Here is a 25,000-nt window from a genome sequence, read left to right as displayed (position 1 = left end):
TTCTTTGAAACGACAGTTGCAATATGAAGAAGTTCCAGGTAGTAAAGCTAGAAGTCCGAGATGGAGTACGATTGGTCACAAGAAGAGCCCATGGCGACCGCCGTGACATGATTATCAATTTGGTTGAAGCCTCTTATCTAGGAATCGATTTTTGTGGAGTCAAAGAAAAGCTTTCTGTACTCTATGGAAGAGGAGGTTGTGTTAGTATGCTCGTCAGATATAAATCTTTCCCGCAGTTACCTTAATCCTCTCCAAATCAGCAGACGCTTCAAGAGTTTTTCATCAGATTCCAACAGTTACCTTAATCGTCTTATAACACAAGCGGTGTTTTGATCAAAGATTAATTGCGATGATGATGATATCGGATTCCAACAAGAGGTCTTCATATAATTATGAATGCAGTCTTACATCGACAGCTAGCTACGCTGAAAGCATGCTTAAGAACTCATTTCGCCAAGAAGACATGAAGGATCAGAGACTTGGACTGTGTAGGCAACAAGTGTTGTTTAAGGACATCATTGGGCAACGACCTTGGGATTGTTATATAACGCAAAGTATCAAAATCTTGCAAGGCTACATTGATTGGAGTATTTTGAGCTTATATATATGGACCAGATTCTGTTGTCCAAGACAGTTGTTGTATAGCAACCAACTTATGAAAATCTTCAGATAGAAAGCTATTGCAAGACTTTAAATCAAAATTTAGATAACAATCATGATGAGGATTGTAATCGGTCACAAATTAGAAAGTAGTTGTGCAGTACATACAGATCCTTTGTAAGAGTCAAGGCCATGGTCATGATCAATTATGCAGATGATTGAGATATTCTTTGATCAATTATGCAGACAATTGAGTTATGCTTCGACGAGACATGCCGGCTCAAGGGGTTTTTTTTAAAGGGCTTCTCGCTTCGTCTCTAACTGGCTTCTTGACCAATGCGAATTATACAGTTCTCACGCTTTCGAGCACCTCGAAGATATTACACCACTGCCAACATCAACAACTCAAGTCAGTAGAACCTTCATCGTCATGCAAATCTCTTAATCGTCAAACAAATCTCTTCATCAACAAAGAGCTAAGTCCTCTTTTGTGATCACTTTTGATGGTTTATGTTGTGAAAACTAACTCTTACACGCAATGCTGCTATCTTCACTTCTTATGGTTTCTTGATCATATATACATTGCAGCTTGACATATTCATCATTTTTTCAACTAAATCAATCTGAAAATCTATGATTTCATGGATTCACCCCTCCTTGTCAAGCCTGCTATACGTTTGATGGCTCTCGAGCTTGTTGCATGTTTGATGGCTCCCTCATGTAGATCCCTCATGCGGATCAAGGAATGACTATGCTAACCATGGCCTTGATATTTTGCGAAGGCAGTAAGTGCCAACAAGCGCAGGAGAGTTTGGATTATGGCAAGATAAGTTCTCTATTTTATAGTTTGTTTTGCATTAACTATGAGAAATTGTATTGAAATGCATACATGAATCCACTATCAAGCGTCTCAGACAGAGCATAACTACTATTTTACACAAGTTCATGCTAAACTATCAAGCGTCTCTTAGAGAGAGCATAACTACTATTTTACACAAGTTCACGCTAATTTTACCTTTCTCACCCTGCATTTGGTGTCGAGTTTGATATGGCTATCGTAACCTTCTAATTTTGACATCTTTTAATGGAAGCTATTCAGGAGTAGTTTGTGACCCTAAGGAAGATCTTGTGGAGACATAATCCTTTTCTCCATCATACAATGGTAGCATTGGTTCTCCATCACGAAAACTGCTATATGGGTAGGTATCCATCAAGTGCGTGGAGGATACTCAAATCTCACTTTTCAGATGAGGAGCTGATAGGTATGATTCTCATATTAAATCCTCAAGAAAAGGTATGTCAATTGTTTCTCCCATATTGATTGTGATGCTTTTAAATGCATCTTGTTTCTTTCATATTGATGGAATGTGCATCCATTGACTTGGTTCATCATGCCATCATTTTGTTTTTTGATTCTCCTTATGGCATTTACCTTTGTATTAATGCTATGGTGTTGTCTCATGATACTATGGTTTCCTTCCATGGTGATGGTTACACATTTTATCGATATATGTATATGTTTGATCAAGTTTCCATGGATTGTATCCATGATGCCATGGTGTTGTTCCATGATGATGGTTACATGTTTCATCAATGATGGTTGACTACATTTCCATGGATTGTATCCATGATGCCATGGTGTTGTTCCATGATGATGGTTACATGTTTCGTAGATGATGGTTGACTACGTTTCCATGGATTGTATCCATGATGCCATGGTGTTGTTCCTTGCTATTGAATGGCTAAAAAAAAAAAGGGGGAAGTTATCTAGCATGTATAACTTCATAAACTTGAGGATTAGTAACAAACATGTGGCCTTAATCTTAGCTGACCAGCTCCATAATAAAGTTAACTCGAGGATTAGTGACAAAGATGCAGCCGTAATCTCTCCACAATAAAGGTAAACAAGAGGCTTTTGAAAGTGTGTGACATCCTAATTATTATTGTGGGTGGAAGAGGAGGCGGGGGGGGAAACGTTGATAAATGGATAACCTCAGCACGATGCAGTGCAGCAGCAGCAGCACCATGGAGGTGATGATAGATGAATAACCTCAAGCAGTAAGCAGCACCACCACCACCACCATGGAGGTCATGATAGATGGATAACCTCAAGCAGCAAGCAGCAGCACCACCACCATGAATAACCTCAAGCAGCAGCAACACCATGGAGGCGCAGCAGCAGCAGCACCACCATGTATAACCTCAAGCTGCAGCACCACCACCACCATGTATAACCTCAAGCAGCAGCAGTACCACCACCACCATGGTGGTGCAGCAGCATCACCACCACCATGGGGGGGGAGGGGTGTGTGTCTTGCATCAAACAGGTGCACAGTCTTGACAGAGGTAAAGCGCCTTTCATGATAGCTGCTGGATTAAGGTTGCCCGTAAAGCACTGCTTCTCCTACGTCGTCGACTCAGTCTCGCCAACGCGAATGCCTGCCTTACCGTTGTCAAGACCTTGCACCTGTTTGCGTGCTGCATACTACAACAATTCCCAATTCTGCCTTCAAAAAATAGAAGTGAAAATGAATGAATAGCCCCATGAGAAAGAAAGCTATGGTTGTAAGTCGGTCCACGAGAATTCCACAGTCCTCCACACTCAAACGCTGCTGATTCAACCACAGCCTTTTTCCTTACTCCATTGTCGTTTGCTAGCCTCTTTTGATGTTTTCCCCTTTTAGTTTCTTACCCACTTAGTTTAATATGTGGTGAGTATATAGTGAGCCACCAAGGATGCTTTTTTGAGGGGCTCGGTCACCCTTCAAGGTTTATAGAAATAATGCCTAGTTTTTCACAATTTACCCTTTTTTTGATTTGTCATTCAAAATAACCATATGGCTATATATTACGACCAAAATACCCAAAAACAAGCATGGTGCCTATCAAAAAGTAAGCTTGTGTGCAACTATGATGGTCACTAGAAACAAAGGTAGGTCTCCTTTAGTTTTAAAAGGAGAATTTGGTACGTGAAGTGTTAGCTATAAGCATTTGAAATAAACTCAAAAAGCCTAAATAATTGAATGATGCGAGACAGGGTGGAGTGTACATTTTTCTACAAGCAATGTACGATCTTTTTGGCTCCGTAGGAAAATAAAAGGAGACTAGTCATTGTCCTCTTTTTTCTCACCTCTTGTCACTTTTTGTACCTGTATCCTTACAATTTTATTGAGTGGGACTCAAATGATCAATAAATTATTTGATCACATGTTGTATATTTTGAATCTCCTTGGACGAAACCATGAGGCACGTAGTTGTAGGTTGTGTGTGTGTTCAATTCAAGTTATCTCCCAAAAAAGAGGAGCATCGTACCCCTACTCTTTCTCTTAAGATTGTGATGAATACTTTCTTACGGGTCTTGTGCCTAGAGAAAATGTAGATGCTTTTCCATCATCAGAGGAAGGGTGGCATGCTTTGGACATCTCAAAGTAAATATAATTCAATTTGATAAAAATGCATTGATAAATGATGCCTCCAGTGCAAAACATTTCATTTTTTTCATACATCTTGGCCATTTTAAATAGTGTCTCAATAGTCAGCGTGATTACCAAAGCAACATACATGAAATGGGGAAGGTCACTACAAAAAGTATGCCATGTGGGAGGCACCTTCCATGTCATCACGTGCCAAGTCATTCTTAACCACATTTAAATATTAAAAGAATAACAATAAATAATAATTTTTAAATAAGGAGAAAAACATAATAAAATATATTTATAATATGAAAAAAATGGTAACTTTACCTAATTAAGGAAGCGAGGAGAAAAAAAGAAGAAGCAAAAAGCTCGTAAACGCATGCACATGCTCTTTCACCTCATCGAGCAATCGTGGACATTTCCCCTCGTCGTTGGCGTGTTTTGGTGGACATGGACGGACTGGCCTGGGGTTCGGGAAAAGACGGGTTCGCTTTAGCCTAGAACTTGTTCAACTTCGGAAAAATCCTTCTCAAATGCTTATGAGAAGGAAATAAAATCCTCCACCCAACGAGCGTGATCCATCTCGATGAACGAGCGTCATCCCTCTTCTCTAGTGCATCGTCCAACATGTCGATCGACTGTGGAGTGCCGTGCGAAGATTCTTTTCAATATTCTCAGTCACGACTGATAATATACATGCTCTCGATCATGGCGGAGTGTACAGCAGCGGCACAGATAGATCTAGCTGGCAGTGTGAGACGCTCTCACTCTCTAGAGATGTTCTAGTAGTGTAGCCCAGCGCACACTCACGGGCGGCCGTGTCCAGTGCAGACATGACAAGTATTTTTGGCGGGGTCTGTATTGGGGGTGGACATCATCTGTGGGCTAGCAGTGAGCGTGGTGGTGCACTAGAATCCCAGATTTTTTTTAATGTAGTGTGAAAATTCGGGGGACCATGACCCCACACTTCCGATGTTCGATGGCCATGAAACTATGCAAAGGGTCGAAACCCTAGCCGCTTGAAAAGTTTCATGGCTATCAAACGTTGCAAAGGTGTGGTGGTGCTCTAGAATCGCACAATTTTTTATATGGGGCCACAAGTGTGAAAATTGGGGATGTTAGTGCACCGTGACTCCATCCCGATGTCCGATGGATATGAAACTTGGCAAGCCAGTGCAAAGGGTCACCCCCCATGTGCTTGCCAAGTTTCATGGCCACCATTGAACATCGCACAAGTTCGGTGGTGCGCTAGAACCACAGATTTTTTGTATGCGGCCATGTGTGGCCGCAAGTGTAAACATCCAGGATGCTAGCGCACTCTCATCCCAGCCTAATGAACGATGGCCATGAAACCATGTAAGCCATTATAAAGGGTCACCCCCCACCCACTTGCCAAGTTTCATGGCCATCGGACATCGCATGAGTTTGGTGGCCAGTGCATTAGAATCGGAGCTTGGATGATGTGGACGGAGCAGTGAAATGCGCTATTTTCACACTTAAAGCCTGTATGCTGCCAAGTGTGAAAATAGCGTATTTGACCATACCAACCAAATCATCCAAGCTCCGATAGCCATGAAACTTTGCAAGAGGGGGTTTTATGTCCCCATAGGCCCTCTTGCAAAGTTTCATGGCCATCGAAGCTTGACACTTATGTGCATACGACGATAGGTTGTAAGTGTCAATCTCATCTAAAAGACCATAGTTTAACACATGGGCAATAGAAGGTACATTTAATCTACGATGATTTGCCATATTTGCAAACCTTTAGAAGAGAAGATTTCAATTACTCATATTGAAAATGTAAAATGACACTCAATTAATGGAATGTACACAATGAAAATGTGAAAACCTCATCAATTAAATGCGAAAAAAAGTATGAGTAGTACAAACGTATGTGACCATAATCATCCAACAAAAGAGTGACTAATACATGGCGGGGCATATACAAAATGTGATAAATATAGATGGAAATAGGGTAAACTAACCCAGCTACTCTAGGTTTTAATCTACGATATATACAAAAGAACTAGGCTAACTTAGCTAATCTAAGTTTAGCCTAGGGATGGCCAATAATTTGGATCCTCTGAGACTGATCTTGAGTCGTTGGATCCTCCTCAGCGTCCTCACTATCATCTATACAAACCACTAGAACCCTCTCCACTCTACTACTCTAGGATCACGTAGGACCCTATTTGACTAATACATGTTGGGGCACATACAAAATGTGATAAATATAGATGGCAGTAGGGTAAACTAACCCAGCTACTCTCGCTTAAGTCTACGATATACAAAAGAACTAGGCTAACCCAGATAATCTGAGTTTAGCCTTGGGATGGCCAATAATTTGGATCTTGTGATTAATCTCTTGAGTTTCTAGATCCTCCTCAGAGTTCTCACTATCATCTATACGAACCACTAGAACCCCCTCCACTGCCACTCTAGGATCGCACAGGATCCTATCTACTACACTCCCAAGAATCTGTTGCTCAATGATAGGTGGTGGAGGAGGAAAAATACTAGTGTGAATGTGTGGGCCACTTGCATTGTGAACTACTAAGTTTCTTACTCTCAAAAGCCTCAACATAGCTCCTATGGCAATGCTACTAGCTAACATTGATCTCAATAATAAAAGGTAATGACGGATCCACGATCTTTAACATAGGTGTAGTTGCACCGCCTGCTTTAATTTATCAAAAATTTACTATTGAATGTTGGTCCAAACATAAACAATGCTAACTTGCAACAAGTTAATCAATGGCATCGCTATTTCAAATAGAAAATAATAAAGTTTCTATAAAAACCACAGTCCTAAGAAAGATCTGAGCGCAATAATGTCCCATGGAACATGCCTAGCCAAGATTACTGCTACTTTCTTCGGATCCATCTTTGCACCTAGCATTGATATAATGTATCCCAAATTTTCAACTTCCTCTTAATATAGGAGAGTCTTTTGTTTATCGGCATACAACATATTTTCCTCCCTGAGCATGCCAAATATTGTAACAAGTGTGGTTCATCCTCTAGTAAAGATTTACTATAAAGCAAAATGATATCAATAAAGTCCACCACAAATTTACCCATGAATGGCCTAAATACATCATTCATTAATATCATAAATGTGGCTGGAGCATTAGTAAGCCCAAATGGCATTACAAGGTAATAATGACCGAAACGAGTGCGAAAAGTAGTCTTAGATACATCTTCATCTGATGATATCCACTTTTAAAATCTATCTTACTAAATACTTTAGCTCCACCACCTAGAGCGTCTATCAGATCATTGATCCTTGACATTGGATATCGATGTTTTACAGTAAGTTTATTTAAGACTCTATAATTGAAACAAATTTTATAAGAACCATCTTTCTTCTTAACTAGCAAAACTAGAGAAGCGAACGGTGAGAAAGTGGGGTGAATGAGTCCTTTCGCTAGGTACTCCTCAATTATCTTTAACACATCTCTCTCATCAACCAAACTTTTATGGTACGAAGGTCTGACTATCACTGCACTAGGCAAAAGCTCTATTCGATGTTCCACATTTCTTTTATGTGATACGTCCTTCCCTCATGCATAAATTGATAGACATGCATTGCAAAGTTAATGAGAGGCTTCTTGCCATTCTTTCTCCCTAGCACAAAATCAAATGTGAGTAATATCAAAGTTGAGCTTCTCAAAGTAGGATTGAATGGTGAGACCAAGGCCTACAACCTATTGGTCCCAAACCTATATTCCTTTGCCATCAGCTAGCTTAACTGTGTACTGATATGGCGATGGTTGAGTATTTAACTTTAGCTTCTTGACAAGTTGAGAACTAACCACATTACGTCTAGAGCCCGAAGAGTACCTTCACCGGTCAACCAAACCCTTCATGACAATTAGTTTTGTATAACGAAAAACTGGTAACCACCCGCTTGACTAGCGTCTGAAGATAAGACTATATTTGCTATAGCCATGGGTACCCATTTCTCAATTGACACTGAGAGTATCCTAGTAGAATGGTGGGGTGTCTGCTTCGGAGTATCATCAAATAAATCTTCCTCTATATCATCCCCCTATTCTAAATCTATAGGCTTAGTGGTCATATTTGTAGCTATGCGTTGCTTCTTCAACGGACAATCATGCCTTTGATATAGCATAAACTTTCATTCTTTGCTTTCTCAAACTGTTTTGGAGTGAGAGTTGTGGTCATTCTTCATTGACACCTTTCTCTTAACTCCTACAAGAGTCTTTGTAGAGGAATGTACACTAGACATAGATGCCTTTCTCTTTTGCCCACTAGTGTACGTCGAAGCTTCATAAGTAGGTCACATAAAATAAGACTTGGAAACTTGACCCATTGCCTGATTTTGACCCTTTCGAATATCTTCATAAACTAAAACCATTTCTATAACTTTGGATAAAGTTTGACACTTCTCACGGTGCGCTAAAGGTTGAAGTTCATTATTTAATCCCAAGACAAATTTATGAATCTGTAAGAAGTGTGGTAAAATTTACAAAATTTTCATAAGCACCTCTTGATACTTGTCAGCATACTACTGAATTATAAGATTCTTTTCAGAGATTAAAAACCGAGTATTAAGGGCTCTACACTGCTCATCTGGTGGCAAAAAATTCTAAATAAATATAACTTTGAATTCCTCCCAAGTATTCGGGATTGCCTTATCCTTTTGAATTTTCCTCCACTAATGATGAGCCACATCCTATAAATTATATGCAACATGCTGGATTCTAATGTGCTCATCTATGATATTACATAAAGTAAAGCATTGTTCTCACTTAGAAAGCCATTGATCTACTACATCACCCGTGCAAGAAGGTAGAGCCACATCCTATAAACTATATGCAACATGCTGGATTCTAATGTGCTCATCTATGATATCACATAAAGTAAAGCATTGTTCTCACTTAGAAAGCCATTCATCTACTACATCACCCGTGCAAGAAGGTAGAGTTCCAGTGTACTTTGGTGGTTTCAAATCTTTTAGTTCAAGTTTTGGGTTTAATCTTTTCAGGTGTACCCGCACGATTACCCAAGGGATGAGTATCTGAAGTCAACTGAGGTACTATAGGTGTTATCATAGTGCAAATATCATTCATAAATAAATTCATTTGCTTGCAAATTAAAGAAGCACCAAACGAGGGAAAATAAAAGGAGAGGGGATAAGTGATTCCCCTGGTCCTATGGTTGTTGAAAGCTGATGAATGCGAAAGCTGTCTAGAATTACAGGTTCAAAGAATGTGCCAGGTGCTGTAATCAATGAACCACTAGAAGGACATATTTTCTTCCCAAGATGTACTACGCATAACCCTCCTCTTGGAACCTTTAAGTAAAAACCTTAGTCCTTGTATTTTTTTAATAAGCTTTTTTTTAATAAAAAAAACATGGGCTTTGTTTCTTTCTTTTTCTCTGATGGCCGATGGCAATGACAACTTGCACTACTGCAGGGTCGTGAGAATGAGTGTGTGGCTTGGCTGTGTAGAGTAGCACAAGCACCACACAAGCTTTGCCACACTTTGGTGTTGTGGCAATAGCCGGCAGAGCAGCTAGCACATCAACGTCAGCTCGACGGCCTAATGCACGTCGACAGAACGACAATGAACGATTAAAATCCAACGTCGATGGATAGAAACGATAGCGACAAAGAAGAGAAATTGACGAACTGCAGCGACTTTAAACTCTTGATCTCCTTGGTCAAGGCAAGCTGAAACCTGTAACTAGGCTTTCCCCATAGCCAAGAACAAAGGCCTAAGCTATGATACTAAATGTTAGGCTTCTATGCAAGGCAACCTAGCTCTATGAAAAACTAGATTCATGAAAAAACGTGAGAAAGAAGAAGAAGAACTTCAAAAATAGCTAAACAAAACTAGCTTGGTATACCACGTTTACCACCTAACCATTATATATACTAGTGACCCCGGGTGTCCAGTGTGTACCTTGCCAGCTATACACACCCCCTATGTCCCCTTGGTACCCCCATACTACACATCACTGGGTCTTTGTCCTACAACTATCACCCATGGACGTTACCCATTCACACTTGTTATTAGAAGCGATGATGTGTAATAGTATACCACCATTGGTTCTCCCACGTAATGCCCACATGTCCCACGCATTACTTGCGTGTGTAAATCTCGTATATCGGTGTGTATGCGTCTTGTGTGTTGCCACATGTAAGTCCCACGTATTACCACATATAAGGGTCACACTCACTCTTTCTCGAACTCTCTTTACCTCTCTAGATAACTCTCTCTCTCTCTAACTCTCTTTAGCCTTTCTCTAACTCTCTTTTTTACTCTTTCTAATCTCTCTCTCTCTCTCTCTCTCTCTCTCTCTCTCTCTCTCTCTCTCTCTCTCTCTCTCTCTTACACTCACACTTTCCAAAACTTTTTACCTTTCTCTAACTCGCTCTGTAACTCTCTTTATTTCTCTTTCTAACCCTCTCTCTCTCTCTCTCTCTAACCCTCAACCTCTAATAAGATATATGTATATATATATATATCTAATCCTCAAATAAGAGAGATATATGTATATATATATATATATATATATATACACACACACACACACACACATATATCTCTCTTATTTGAGGGTTAGATATATATATACATATATCTATTTTATGTGCACACACACACATAAAATAGATGTCTAACCCTCAAATAAGATATATGATAGTAGTAGTAGTAGTAGTATATACTACTACTATAATGGTTGTGTCTACCTCAATTTGATGAGCATTTGGTCATTTTGGGGTCGATTTGGCTATTTTGCGACAAATTGAGGAGCTATGGAGTAAGCAGGGGTTGTGAATAATTCAGTTTTCTTTCCAACTTTCAAGCATTTTTCTTGCTGATGATCATTATTGGGCCAGCAACCTACAATCATCTAAATAAGGGATTTTGTGGTTTTTTTCTCATTTTTGTTTGTGATGTCTTTTTAAAAGAATAGAAATGCATAAATATGGTTTGCATGTTTATATGCATCATTTACTAAGAGGCACAATCACATGCAATGCATTTGATAAGGCATAATTATATGCATACACTACAATATAGTTAAGGCATAGGCATTATGCTTTTATATGCATTTAGATAATAGCTTTGAAATTGGACAAATATTCCAAAAAAGAGCTTTGGGCCTTCCAATGGGGACATTTGCATTATGAACGCGCTTTTTATGATACTTAAGCAAAACCATAAAAATTTGGTTTCTATACATATAGGAGACCAAGACAAAACTTCTTGAGGATAAAGATAAGCCAAAATAGACAAAATTGCAACCAAAACATGACTAGAAATAATAAAGCAATCATGAAATGCATGTGCATGACCAAGAATTTATCACATTCTACCCAAATATCTTGAAAAAGTGATTTGGGGGATGCAATGTATATTGGGATAAAGAAATCGCTTTTAAAGAAATTCACAAAAATCCATATTTTAAAATGATTTTTGCACAATGAGAAACATAAGAGTATCAAATTAAAGTATTTCAGGATGAATGGAGTAACAATGGTTTTTACAATAACAAAAAATTGTATGATAAAGACAATTGATAACTACATGACTTGTGATCACCTTTAATATTTTACTGTTTTTGGGACCTCTTTCTCTCTCTCTAACACATTGTTTCTCTCTAACTCACTCTGTTTACCTTTCTCTAACTCTCTAACTCTCTAACACATTGTTTCTCTCTAACTCACTCTCTTTACCTTTCTCTAACTCTCTAACCTTCTTATGATAAAGACAATTGATAACTACATGACTTGTGATCACCTTCAATATTTTACTATTTTTGGGACCTCTCTCTCTCTCTCTCTCTATAACACATTGTTTCTCTCTAACTCACTCTCTTTACCTTTCTCTAACTCTCTAACCTTCTCACTCTCTACTGACATCTCTCTCTCTCTCTCTCTCTCTCTCTCTCTCTCTCTCTCTCTCTCTCTCTCTCTCTCTCTAATAAGTACGTCCAATCATATTTCCTCTTTTCCTTTTAGCCCATGAGCGAAGAGCCGAATTCCACACCCACTTGCAAGGGAAATCAACATATAGTAAACTATTTACATCCGCATACAATTGATTGGCTTTGAACCATCCGGTGAGAGATGTTCTTTGGTTTTATGTCTCACAACTAATTACATCACACAAGTCATCCTGGTCATTGAAAAGCACATTATTGTGCATTGGGAGATGAACATGTAACCTTTGTATATCGGACTTTTCATCGTGCAAATCATATTGATATATGCGCCAGCATGCCTCTGAAGCAGAAACGTACTGTGCATCTAGATATTGACTAACCTCGTCAATAACCCCATTTCTGTCTTGCAACTCTATAGCAGCTCTATCATGTCCTTTGTATACATACTTATACAAATATTTTACAGTTGTAATGGTAGAGCATACTTCTATGTTAATATGGGCTTTATATAGAGAGAAAAGGGTCATATGTAACAACCCATCGACTATCCACCCTATGATCCTTTACCTGGATGAAACTACCATCATCTCGTTGCATGTAAGTTGGATACCCATTGTCATCAACGTTAGTAGTCTCGCAAAAATTTCGAGGATACCAATGTTTGCAACTCCCATTAACCATGTAAGGAGAGCGTATATTCAGGTCACCACATGGTCCATGGACATTGCAATGACTAATTATGTTGTGCAACTCTGGAAACATCACCTTGTCAGGAAGTTCAGCACACACCAACATATCATAGTGAGGGATCTCGATCAGTTTACATCCACTTTCCAAATCAATAATATATGTGCATATGGCAAGCCTCTTTTTTGAAATTCAGTAACAGAAACAAATTCCAATACCGTTCCAAATATTGATTTTTTCACCAATAAGTGCATCATGTCCTTATGCTTCTCATAAAAGACCCGTGCAGTTAAGTCGGGTCGACAATCTTGGGCAACCTGACCCGGTAATAAAGCATTGATTATTTTATCCCACTTAGGATTGCAAGTAAAGGTGATAAACAGGTCATGTTTACCCATCTTTCTAACAATAGCCATTGAATCTTGGTACAATTGATGCATATATCTAGGCCCCCCAGTATATGTAGATGGCAGTACCACCCTGTGTCCAGCAGTGCCTGCAGCAGAGACTCTATTAACCCCATCGCTTAAATTACCATATCTGCAAGACCCTGGTATACGTCAGCATGCAATGCTTTTCTGGTTAGTGCGTATCCATACTAATCTAGATTCTTCCATGCTACTATATGCATCAACAATGTACTGTTGCAAAAAGACGACCACCACGTAGAAGGCATGCATTTGTATCTTCCCTAATCTGTAGTCTATAAGCATAATATTGTCGTTGAGTTGTTATGGTCTTTGTATCCTCATTTGAGCCTTCTCTATTCCAATCATTGAGTGGAATTCCAACATGCCAACCATCCTCTCCTTGAGGAAATAGAAGAACAAATAATAGAGGCATATATGAGCAATGCAAGTTAGATATTTTTTTATAGCACCTGTGCGTGACATTATTTGAATGTCTCTATGCCCCACATCAAAATTATCTCCTAAACCCGGCATGATAGCTACTACCTCACTTCCTGTAGGGACCAAGTATTACTGTGAGGTTGATCGAGCTTCAGTGATGAGATGACCATTCTCAAATCTGCATGTGGACTTGACAGCAACATTTCTCTCATTGAATGAAGTGCACGGGCATATGGATTATGTACATACATCATTGTTTTTGCAACCTTTCAACAATGTTGTGATTTAAAGAGGGCATCCCATGAAGTCTATTCTCTAATTCATGCTCTGTATCATACACATAAAGCTGAGCAAATCGAGGAGCTGCATCTCGTGTTTCATCAGGTATGACAGAACCAACATGATGATAGGTGGTACCATAGACTCGAAAATTAAATACTCCTCCTCCTCCTCTAGTGAGCACCTACCAGTGAAACGAATGCCAAGGCATTATTATAAGAGCGTATATTCTTTCTGTATTCCTTACTTGCTTATCATTACCACTCACGCCACAACTCCACCAACGTAGGAGGTGGATTTTCTAATGGCAATAAAGAGACCTACCCACTTCCACAACAGTGTTTGCCCACATATTCTCCAAGCTTTCTTAACGCCTCACACTTCCAAATCATTGTACCACAAAAATGAAACTTGTAAGAAAGGGCTCCTTAATGAGTGAAGAGTACAATCTCCAAAATATACCACCATAGTTGCTAGGCGCTTGACATTCCGAGAGGCAAAGAAAACACCCGCCTTATAGAGTGACATTGAGATTTAATATCTTTCAGATCACCAGCGACAAACGTTATAGAATCAAAATTATCATCCATAGGTAGCTCATTTAAATCAAATGAGAAAGGGCCTCATACCAAATCTCTATGTGTCTGAGCATTGTGTAGGTTCTTGAAGAACTGTAGCATTGAGAATTATTCTGTTTCTTGAATCCAAGTGGATTCTGCTGTGGGGTTCACTATGCTCCTCATTTTCAACCCTTCCAAATGTTTCAATTCCAGCTATGTTAAAGTAATCCGTAAAATTAGCAATATTTTATTTTCTAATGCAAGTCCTTGTCTGTGACCGTTTACGACGAGTCATGTGTGTTGCATCCAAAATTCGAAGCCGACGAACTTGGTTCGAACTCAAGTATGTACAGATCCTAACCATCTTCAATCTCCTTTGAGACACAAAAGTACGAATACTATTTTTCTTAACTTCAAACAACATAAAACTTTAGATAGATAGTGAGATATACATACATACATACTTACATATATATATATATATATATATATATATATATATATAGAGAGAGAGAGAGAGAGAGAGAGAGATTATGGAAGGCAGAGTAGAAACATGTTGAGAGATGGAAGAGAGAAAATAAAAATTTCATATATATCACCAAAATGAAGAGCCAAATCTAAAAGTTTGACCCTTGATCAAAAAACATCATCCTTCTCACAAAATCTCTAAGCAACTACCCTGGCTTCTAAAACATCGCACATCTTTTTCATAATTGCATTGAGTTGATTAACAGATATCTTTAAACTTGATACCTCCATGCCTAATGCACACACTTGATCTGTTAGAGAATCTGTGTTCTTTACATTGCCCATTACATCCACATAGACATTCCCCAATTTGAACATACATGTTCTCCATGAAAGAAATCATGTCTAGTTGGTTTGCCTCCATGCGACCACTATCATCATGGACGTGATGGAGATGATGAGTCAACTCATCTCTCAATGTAAGATTCCTCCCCAGCCTCTCAAGATATCCAGCATCTTTCCCTGTAATCAATCCCCTCTTCAGAAATATAAAAGATCTTATTTCTAACTGTTTTAACCTAGAGAGAGAAAATATTCTAGAAAGAGAATATTCAAATTTTGAATATTTTTAGATAAAAAAATTTCTCATATTATTAAAATGAATTCCCCTGAAACAGAAATTCAAAAAGAACTTTCCAATGTGCAATTGGAATAAATTGAAAATGGGTATAAAGGACCTCAGCCTAAGGGTCTAGATTTTCAGAAATTTTTGGATTATGGTCCAATTAAGGTTCCTATGGGCCAATAAGATCAATCCATGTGTGGGGAGGAGATAAATCCAATTTGTAAAAGAAATTATCCAAAAATGAGTAAATGCTCACATAAGATGAAGAGTTGACTATGTACAAGGTTTATTAGTAAGAAACTATGAGTAATATTAAAAATATGAGATATTTTGGGTATCCAAAAATGAGTAAATGCTCACATAAGATGAAGAGTTGAATATGTACAAGGTTTATTAGTAAGAAACTATGAGTAATATCAAAAATATGAGATATTTTGTGTATCCAAAAATGAGTAAATGCTCACATAAGATGAAGAGTTGAATATGTACAAGGTTTATTAGTAAGAAACTATGAGTAATATAAAAAATATGAGATATTTTGGGTATAATGATTCCATTTTGACACATATGTAAGGAAGGGGAGTCCCTTCAATGAGGCGCCTAATTCACATACTTGAATGAGTTTTAAACTCAAAAATAATGTGATATTTTTATCTCTCCTCTCTCCTGAACCAAACCAAATCAAAATAGAACCAAATCGAATCAAAAAGGAACCAAACTAGGTCCAAATCTAGTCCAAATTCAACCAAACTGAATCTAGAAAATTCTAGAAATCAGTTAGCCTTGGTTAGAGTCTCCCTCTCCTATAAATAGAACATGAGTCCTTTGAAAAAAATAGGAGAAATTTACTATAATAGATGCTGAAATCATGCTAATTTTTACTATTCTCTAAAATTCTCTCCAAATTGAAGAAATTGGCGCTTCCCTCTTTCTTCAATCCCCATTGGTGGCTCCATCAACATACTTAACCAATTGATTGGTTGGGGGCCTCTACCGTGAAAACAAAGAATCAAGCAATTTGTAAGGTAAACGGTGAATTTTGATCTTTTCTATAATTTCTCAATGTTTCTCTCTTCTCAACCCCTCTCAAGCTTGAGAAGCTTAATTGGAATGGTTTATGAATGCTATTGAAGTTAATTGATTAATGATAGTAAAGAATTACATAAATTTTTATTTATGCTTAATTCTAATGGTTTTTATGTAATTTCTCTCTCTCACTCAAGAAATGGTCATACTCATGACCCATTCTCAATCCAAATGAAGCTTTTCATAAAGCTTTTCCTTAATCCAAGATTAATCTATGCTTGAGGCCAAATTAATGGCTTTTTTCTATGCTTTTAGTTTATGTTTCATGAATATTGATGATTCAATCCATTATGGATTAATGATCCAATTAGGGATCATTCTAATTATTCCTTAATGATAAGCTTTATCCCTTAGAATAATTGAGATTTATCAGTCATAGCAGCGGAGCTATGGCAAAATTTTTATAAAAATTACACATAAAATAATTTCATTCAAAGCATGAAAAGAGGACTTCCTACCATATTCTAGGAATTATCATCCTAGATTAATTGAAAGATATTCATTGTAATCATAGAGAAATTGATTTTTATATTATGCATAATTGATTTTCATGCATAGAGGTATGTATAAAAGATTATTATTTTAATGTAAAAGTGTTACTTTTATCATAATTGGATTTCATGCATAGAGGTATGCATAAAAGATTATTATTTTAATGTAAAAGTGTTACTTTTATCATAATTGGATTTCATGCATAGAGGACATAAAAGATTATTATTTTAATGTAAAAGTATTACTTTTATCATAATTGGATTTCATGCATAGAGGTATGCATAAAAGATTATTATTTTAATGTAAAAGTGTTACTTTTATCATATTTGGATTTCATGCATAGAGGTATGCATAAAAGATATTTTTTTATACTAAAAGTGTGATTTTCATCATAAATGGATTTTATGCATAAATTAGATCCATAAGAGAAATTCTTTTATTCTAAAAGTGTAATTCCTACTAAATTGAATTTATGCATAGGAAGATGCATAAAAGATTGATTTTTAATTCAAAAGTGTCATTCTCATCTAAAATGAATTTATGCATAGGAAGATGCATAAAAGATTGATTTTTAATTCAAAAGTGTCATTCTCATTAAAATGAATTTATGCATAGGAAGATGCATAAAGGATTGATTTTTATTTCGAAAGTGTTATTCTCTTTAAAATGGAATGTATACATAAATAGATGCGTAAAAAAAATCTTATATCAAATATAAGAATTCTCTTGTATTCTATAAATAGATATTGAGATGTGATAAGATGTGATAAGATGCATATGGAAAGTGATAGGATAAGATAAGAGGTGTATGAGATGTGATAAGATGTGATAAGATGCGTATGGGAAGTGATAGGATGTGATAAGAGGTGTATGAGATGTGATAAGATGCGTATGAAAAGTGATAGGATGTGATAAGAGGTGTATGAGATGTGATAAGATGTGATAAGATGCGTATGGGAAGTGATAGGATGTGATAAGAGGTGTATGAAATGTGATAAGATGGAATATGATGCGTATGGGAAGTGATAGGATGTGATAAGAGGTGTATGAGATGTGATAGGATGTGATAAGATGTGTATGAGATGTGATAGGATATGATAAGAGGTGTATGAGAGGTGATAGGATGTGCTAAGATGAGTTAGGATGTGATAAGATGTGTATGGGATGAGGTAAAAAGTGTATCTGATGGGATAAGAGGTATATGGATTGTGATAGGGCGAGAATGGATGTGATGTAAAAGAATAGATATTTAGGCGTATGTGGTTGTATAAATGGGAATGTGGAAATGGATGTATGCATGTAGATGTGGATGTATGAATGTGAATGTGGATGTGGATGTATGAATGTGAATGTGGATGTGGATGTATGCATGTGGATGTGGATGTATGGATGTGAGTGTGGATGTGGATGTGGATATATGGATGTAGATACGGATGTGGATGTATGTATGTGAATGTGGATGTATGAATGAGGATGTGAAAATGGATGTAATATGCATGTAGATGTGGATGTATGGTTGTGAATGTGGATGTGGATGTGGACGTATGGATGTGGATATGGATGTGTATGTATGAATGCGGATATGGGATTGGATATATGATGTGGATGTATGAACATGGATATGTATGTAGAATAATGAATGTGAATGTGTATGTGAAATAATGTGTCGTCGATATGAGTGAATGGATGAGAATGAGTACACATTGAATGGAATGTGGAATAAGTAATGTGGACTGAGGGTGGACTGAGGAGGGATAATGTGGAAAGACGAGAGTTCGATATAGAAACTATATTTTGTGACCTATTTGTAAATGACTGTTTTATGTCAAGAATGCTAGGGAAGCATTTTGACCGTCTTGTGGATTAAGGTCATGGAGACCTAACTGATAAAGTTGCAACTGCTGACGGAGAGTCAATGGAGGACGTCTTGCATAGCATGGTCGACCGAGGTCTTGACCAGCCTCGGTTCGATTTAAATGATGAGCTTCCGGTACGGTGGATGAGGGACCAAGGAAGCGGCCTATGAGTGAAGCGCTAGGTCACCTGCGAAGGATCCTAGAGGGTGCTGACCATACGGTGCTTGGGCTTTGGGTCGCCGAAGATACCCACACGTGCATCGTGGAAGATATTGGAACAAAGAGTAAGAGTTGTTTTCTAAAACCGGGCATGGATCTGGTTGATTAACCTTGCTGGTCCTCAACGGATGAGTCCATGGCTCTCTTATATGGATCTGTTGATTGATCTTGCTGATCTTCAACGAGGATTCCATCTTGATTTTTATATGTGAAAATATTGTCGGTACTATGAGCTAGGAACTATTGAAAAGGACCCTGAGTGAACAGGTGGTGAGCGTTCTGGTTGCCAATGATGCCATAAGTACACCGATGAATGAATGATTGGAAATATGGATTCAGTCAGAGATTTCGAGGATTGTCATCAGTGACATAATGGTTTTATTAAAGGATTGTTTTAAAGTTGATGCTGAGAAAAAGGCAATTTCATATTAGGTGTGTAAGTGGTGTGACTAGTTTTATGTTTGCATGAACTTCCGGCTAGGGGGCCTGGGAACTCTTTTTCCTGGTACCCGGGACAAAACGTAACCAAATTCCTAATTGGATCCCATCACTACAGTGGTTGGGTGGTTGGCTAACCCATGGGACTGTGGATGGGGTTAGGCTGGACTGATGGATCCGTAAATCGAGACTCAGTTTCTGTTATTACGATAGATAAAGTAAATCCCGGATAGTAATTGTTCTATGGATAGGAATCAATGGCTGTGCCTCACTACAAGACAATGCTGCCATACACGCGTTTCATACACGCGATAAATTACGAGCGCGTGTATGGTCGCGCATGTATTTGAATAGAATCGGGCGCGTGTATTTTAGCATTTAAATTCGTGTGTATATTTGTATTTATCAGCGCGTGTATAAGCGCATTTATATACACGCAATAATACACGCATCAATACACGCTGCCATACATGCATTAATACACGCTTGGTAAAGAAAAACTGAAGAAAAACTGAATTCCTTTACAAAATTAAAAACTATTTTCTTTAAACCATCTCATAGTACGTTACAGTATATATCATTACACAATCCCACTACATGCATTTACAACAATGAAATATATTCAAAAATAAATCATGCATATGAGATGATAATTAAAAGACAACACATACAATAGAAATGTCATCAATTTAGAACGATACAGTGACGGATTGGTTAGGGTTCGATCTCATCTTCAATAAGATCCATCCTTGCCAAACGATCAACATCAATATCCATTTGATCAATTTGTAAGGCTACGATTAAATTTATTCCACTATCGATATTCTGTACTCCATTGATAATGGTATCGATGTCCTGATCATCCTCATCAACATCACCATCATCCTCAATGGTAGGGTCATTCTCATGATCATGAGAAATGGCACGCTCATCCTCATTATCATGATCATCTCTTATTTCTTGATCATCGATCACAACATCTTCATTGGCATGTTCGACATCATCTTCATTGCGGCTTGTTACATCCTCCATATGCTCCATATCAGTGAATGTATTATACATCACTTTGGAACATGGTGCAATAGGGATGACGTACCACCATTTAATGTCATGCACCATTGGTAGATAGATAACCTACTCAAATACACATACCACAGTAATTAATTAGCATATCAAAAGTCAAGGGGTACGCGAGATTAGATATATATGCACATGAAACACATTAGTAAAAAAATGCATAGCTGCTCACATTGTTGTGGCAATACGAGCCTATCTTTCTTTGTTTGCCAAAACTTTGTAGAGTCAATAGTTACATAGCCACTTGCATGGCGTTTTATCGTTGCATCAGGCCCTTTTTCCACCACGTTCATTTGCCATTTGACATCCAAAACATACACAAAGAAGCGACGAAAGTCAAGCCTAAATATGTCTTGGATTGTGCCACAATAATCATCCATTTTTCCATTAGCTCCCTCAAAGCTACTAATGACACTGCAATCTTGTGTATTCCTCTTTTCATCAATTCTTTGTGTTCGAAACTGCTTGCCTTCACACTATATATAGCATTGAACATAGTGCACTGGACCAAAATAGAAGCAATATTTGTGTAAGCAATGTGAATAAATATTAAAAGCAAATCACTTACAACTAATGCAAAACATTAGTTCTATGTATCTTTAACATGCATCCTCGTGCATACTCCCATTCTTCCGCCATGATATGCAGCCCCTCGTCGCTCTCTGCTCTCTCCATTTCCTCATGCAACCAATCAACATGGATATCATTCAGAATTACTTATACAATCTACCACCAATGGTTACTAAATAATAGCACAACCATATTTATTTTTGAAGAAGCTTATCCTTTGGGACACATTTGATGATCTCATCGAATACTTGTCGTGCTTGATCTCTATCACCATGAACATTATAGTCTATTTCATAACGATCAATCAAGCCCAGGCTTTCTTGAATAATCATGAGCGTAATATTTTCATCTAATTTATCTGAATCTAATTGTATAGTAATTTGGAAAACATCGTTCCAATTAACAGCATAAACCGCTAGACCAACTTGGAACATGGAAATAAGGACACTCAAACTCGGCAACCAAATTCACCTTTTCCTCAAAGGAAAGAGTAATTCTCATGTGCTAAAAAAAATGCTAGTCACCTCTTCCATCTGTCAATCATACATACAATTAAGTAAGTAGAAGCATGAATACTATATACATCGATGTGTGTGAAATATACTAATGCGAATACATTGTGTGTGTACATGGATGTTTGGACCTATACATTTGGGTGCTTAACCTTTGTGTGTGTACATGTGTGTTTAATTAAAGACACATAAGTACACACCCTTTTTCTTCCTGTGTGAGAGTGTTTGAGAGCTTCTCAAACTAATCCACTCTCCTCCCAAGGTGTAAGTGCAACTTGGATTCTTATAAACCTACTATACAAAACATACGGCACAATGCACTCTACAAAGATAACCCACAAAAATCCTCCCAACGAATAAAAAAACTTAACACACAAAAAAAACCCTACCTTTCTTTTACTCACACACACACACACACACACACACACACACAAATACATAAATATATATATGATTATTACACAGACATATAATTATATATATATATATATATATTAACACACAAATAAATAACACACACATACATATACACACACATAAGATAACTATATATATATATATATATATATATATAATTACTACACACACACATATAAGATAAATATAATTACATAAATATAACATATATATATGAGTGTATATATACATATATATACACATATATGTATATGTATGTATATATATATACATACAAATGTACATAAATACATATATATATTAACATAAATATATATCAACACATACACATAAAAGATAAATATAGAGAAGAAGACAATGGACCTTTGCTAAGCTGATGCATGAAAAGGATAATAATGTGTTTATTGATACACATGATGAACATTATCAGCATGAGTAGGAGGAGGACATGGTTGACATAGAGTTGGTTTAGTTAGGAGTTTTTTTGTATATATACACATACATATCCTTACCCCTGTGCTTGCCTACTCTCATGTGTATGTACACATATGCACGTGAACGTGTGGGTGTGTGTGTGTGTGTGTGTGCATATATGCATGTATGTGTTCGCATATATATGCATGTGTGTGCTTGTGTATGTGCACATGTGTGCTTCTGTATGCACACGTGTGCTTGTGTATGTACACATGTGCACGTCACATTTGGGTGTGGGTTTGTGTGTGTGTGTGTATTTATTTGTTTGCTTATGTACACACACAAATAAATAACACACACATATATTATTCAAAAACCCTCAAACACACACACTTACACACACTCTCTATTCACTAACTTTTAAAATTAATAAAACTTCCAAAATAAACTCTCTCTCTCTCTCTCTCTCTCTCCTCTCAGAGACTCTATTTCTGTTTTGTGGACTTCCACAAAGCCTTTGACATAGTCGCGAGAGAGCGCCTCTTCCCCCGCCGCTTATAGACACTGGGCACTGCCGACATGATGTGGGGGATTTACAGATTATATGAGCAAGTGTTTGGACAAGTTAGATGCCCAGGGGGACTATCAGATATGATTGCCAGCACCATTGGTGTGAAGCAGGGCTGCCCTCTCTCCCCGACACTCTTTGGCTTATACATCGACGAGGTAGTAGACTACATCATACACGGAGGAGGCTCTCAGGTATGACTGTACACATTCTATTATATGTTGATGATATCATTCTTGTGTCGGATACTCGGACAGGGCTACAAAGACATATACAGGCCCTGGATACTTTCTGTGCAGAGTGAGGACTCACAGTGAACCTTGGGAAAACCAAGGTTATGGTATTTCATACATCAACCAGATGCCAGACTATCCTTACACTAGCTTGGGGACAGGTAGAGGTGGTGGGCTCATATGTATACCCTGGGGTCACATTTACTAGCTCATCAGGGAGATTCTCTATGGCACAGGCAGCCAGAGGACAGAGTGACACGAGGGTATGCAGCACTAGCAATTTTGGAATGCCAGTGTCACTAGGCACACTTCCAGGAGCCCCGTACTAATAAGGGGTGGCTATTTGATACACTAGCTACTCCAGCATTGATGTATGTAGCAGCAGTATGGGCACCAGGTTTGGCTACATCCTCATGGACATAGATAGAGTGCCCTCAGATTTTGATGCTCTCACAGATGATCCGCAGCAAACCTTCAGTACCACATGATATCCTTCGAGCGGAGTTTGCTGTACCACCTATGTTAGTAGAGGCCATGTTCCAGACTATATCTTTTATACACAGGATGCGGGAGCTCCCACTAAATCGGGTATCTCGAGCTACTTTTGAGGCATCCAGATAGCTTGCTGAGGAGGGACATACCTGGTCATGGTACTCCTAGGTGGTACAGTGGATATCATCACACACGATCGATATTGACAGATTACCACCCTTACAGTATGACCTAGCTGCACCACACAGACGCCTCTCTCAAAGAGAGAGGAATAGAGTCACGAGACATGACATTTGGTAGGGCCACATACAGGAGACTTGGCTATCTCCCAGTCAGCCACTCCCGATGAAGATGCTCTACTACAGAGACCACTTCTTGAGCACCTCCACAGATGGCTTCATCCAGCGACCATGATACTTGGAGGTCCACTTATCACATGGAGCCAGAGTAGCCATTGGGCGACTAAGGGTCTCATCACACCAACTAGAGATCGAGACTGGGAGAGCAGCACGCATCCCTCGAGCAGAGCGCATTTGCAGATTATGCCAGACGGGGGTAGAGACAGAGGAGCATTTTGTTTGCCAGTGTGGTGCTTTGCAGGAGATTAGGGCATGCTATCCTGAGATTTTTAGAGGGACCACATCACTTAAACAGATCTGGGAGAGATCGGCGGCCCAGAGACAGTGGACCAAAGACAGCTAGGCAGACTAGTACTAGCACTACAAAGACACAGGGAGATCTTACTTCAAACACCCGCACATCATAGCGGAGGAAGACAGTCCTAGTTGATTGACTTCTTCCAGAGATTGGCACCAGTAGCCCAGCCACACACATTGGGAGTGACATCTCAGCGAGCAAAGGAGATTCGAGCTAGGCGACGACCTAGACTAGCCGGCTACTACCAGACACCATGGCTACACCATAGAGAGATCGCGGCCATCTGGTCTCGACACTAGCAAGAGGTCCAAGAGCAGCTGGCACATTTTCGCTCTGATCCATGTTCCAGACATTTACCGCATCCTCAGATCGGATGTATGACATATTGTACCCAGACTATGCGACTGGATGGAGTTAGGAGTAGATAACATATCATACTTGTATCACCCCTTCAGCATATAGAGATGCATTAGTAGCCCTAGTACTCCATCCACACCCTCTCGTTTGTACACCACTATTGAGTCCCCTATGGTCGTGTTGTCATACTTGTACATTTTATT

This window comes from Cibotium barometz, chromosome 25 (assembly GCF_041138505.1).
Source record: "Cibotium barometz isolate CiBa-2024 chromosome 25, ASM4113850v1, whole genome shotgun sequence".
NCBI classification, from domain to species: domain Eukaryota; kingdom Viridiplantae; phylum Streptophyta; class Polypodiopsida; order Cyatheales; family Cibotiaceae; genus Cibotium; species Cibotium barometz.
This window is presented reverse-complemented; position numbering follows the sequence as displayed.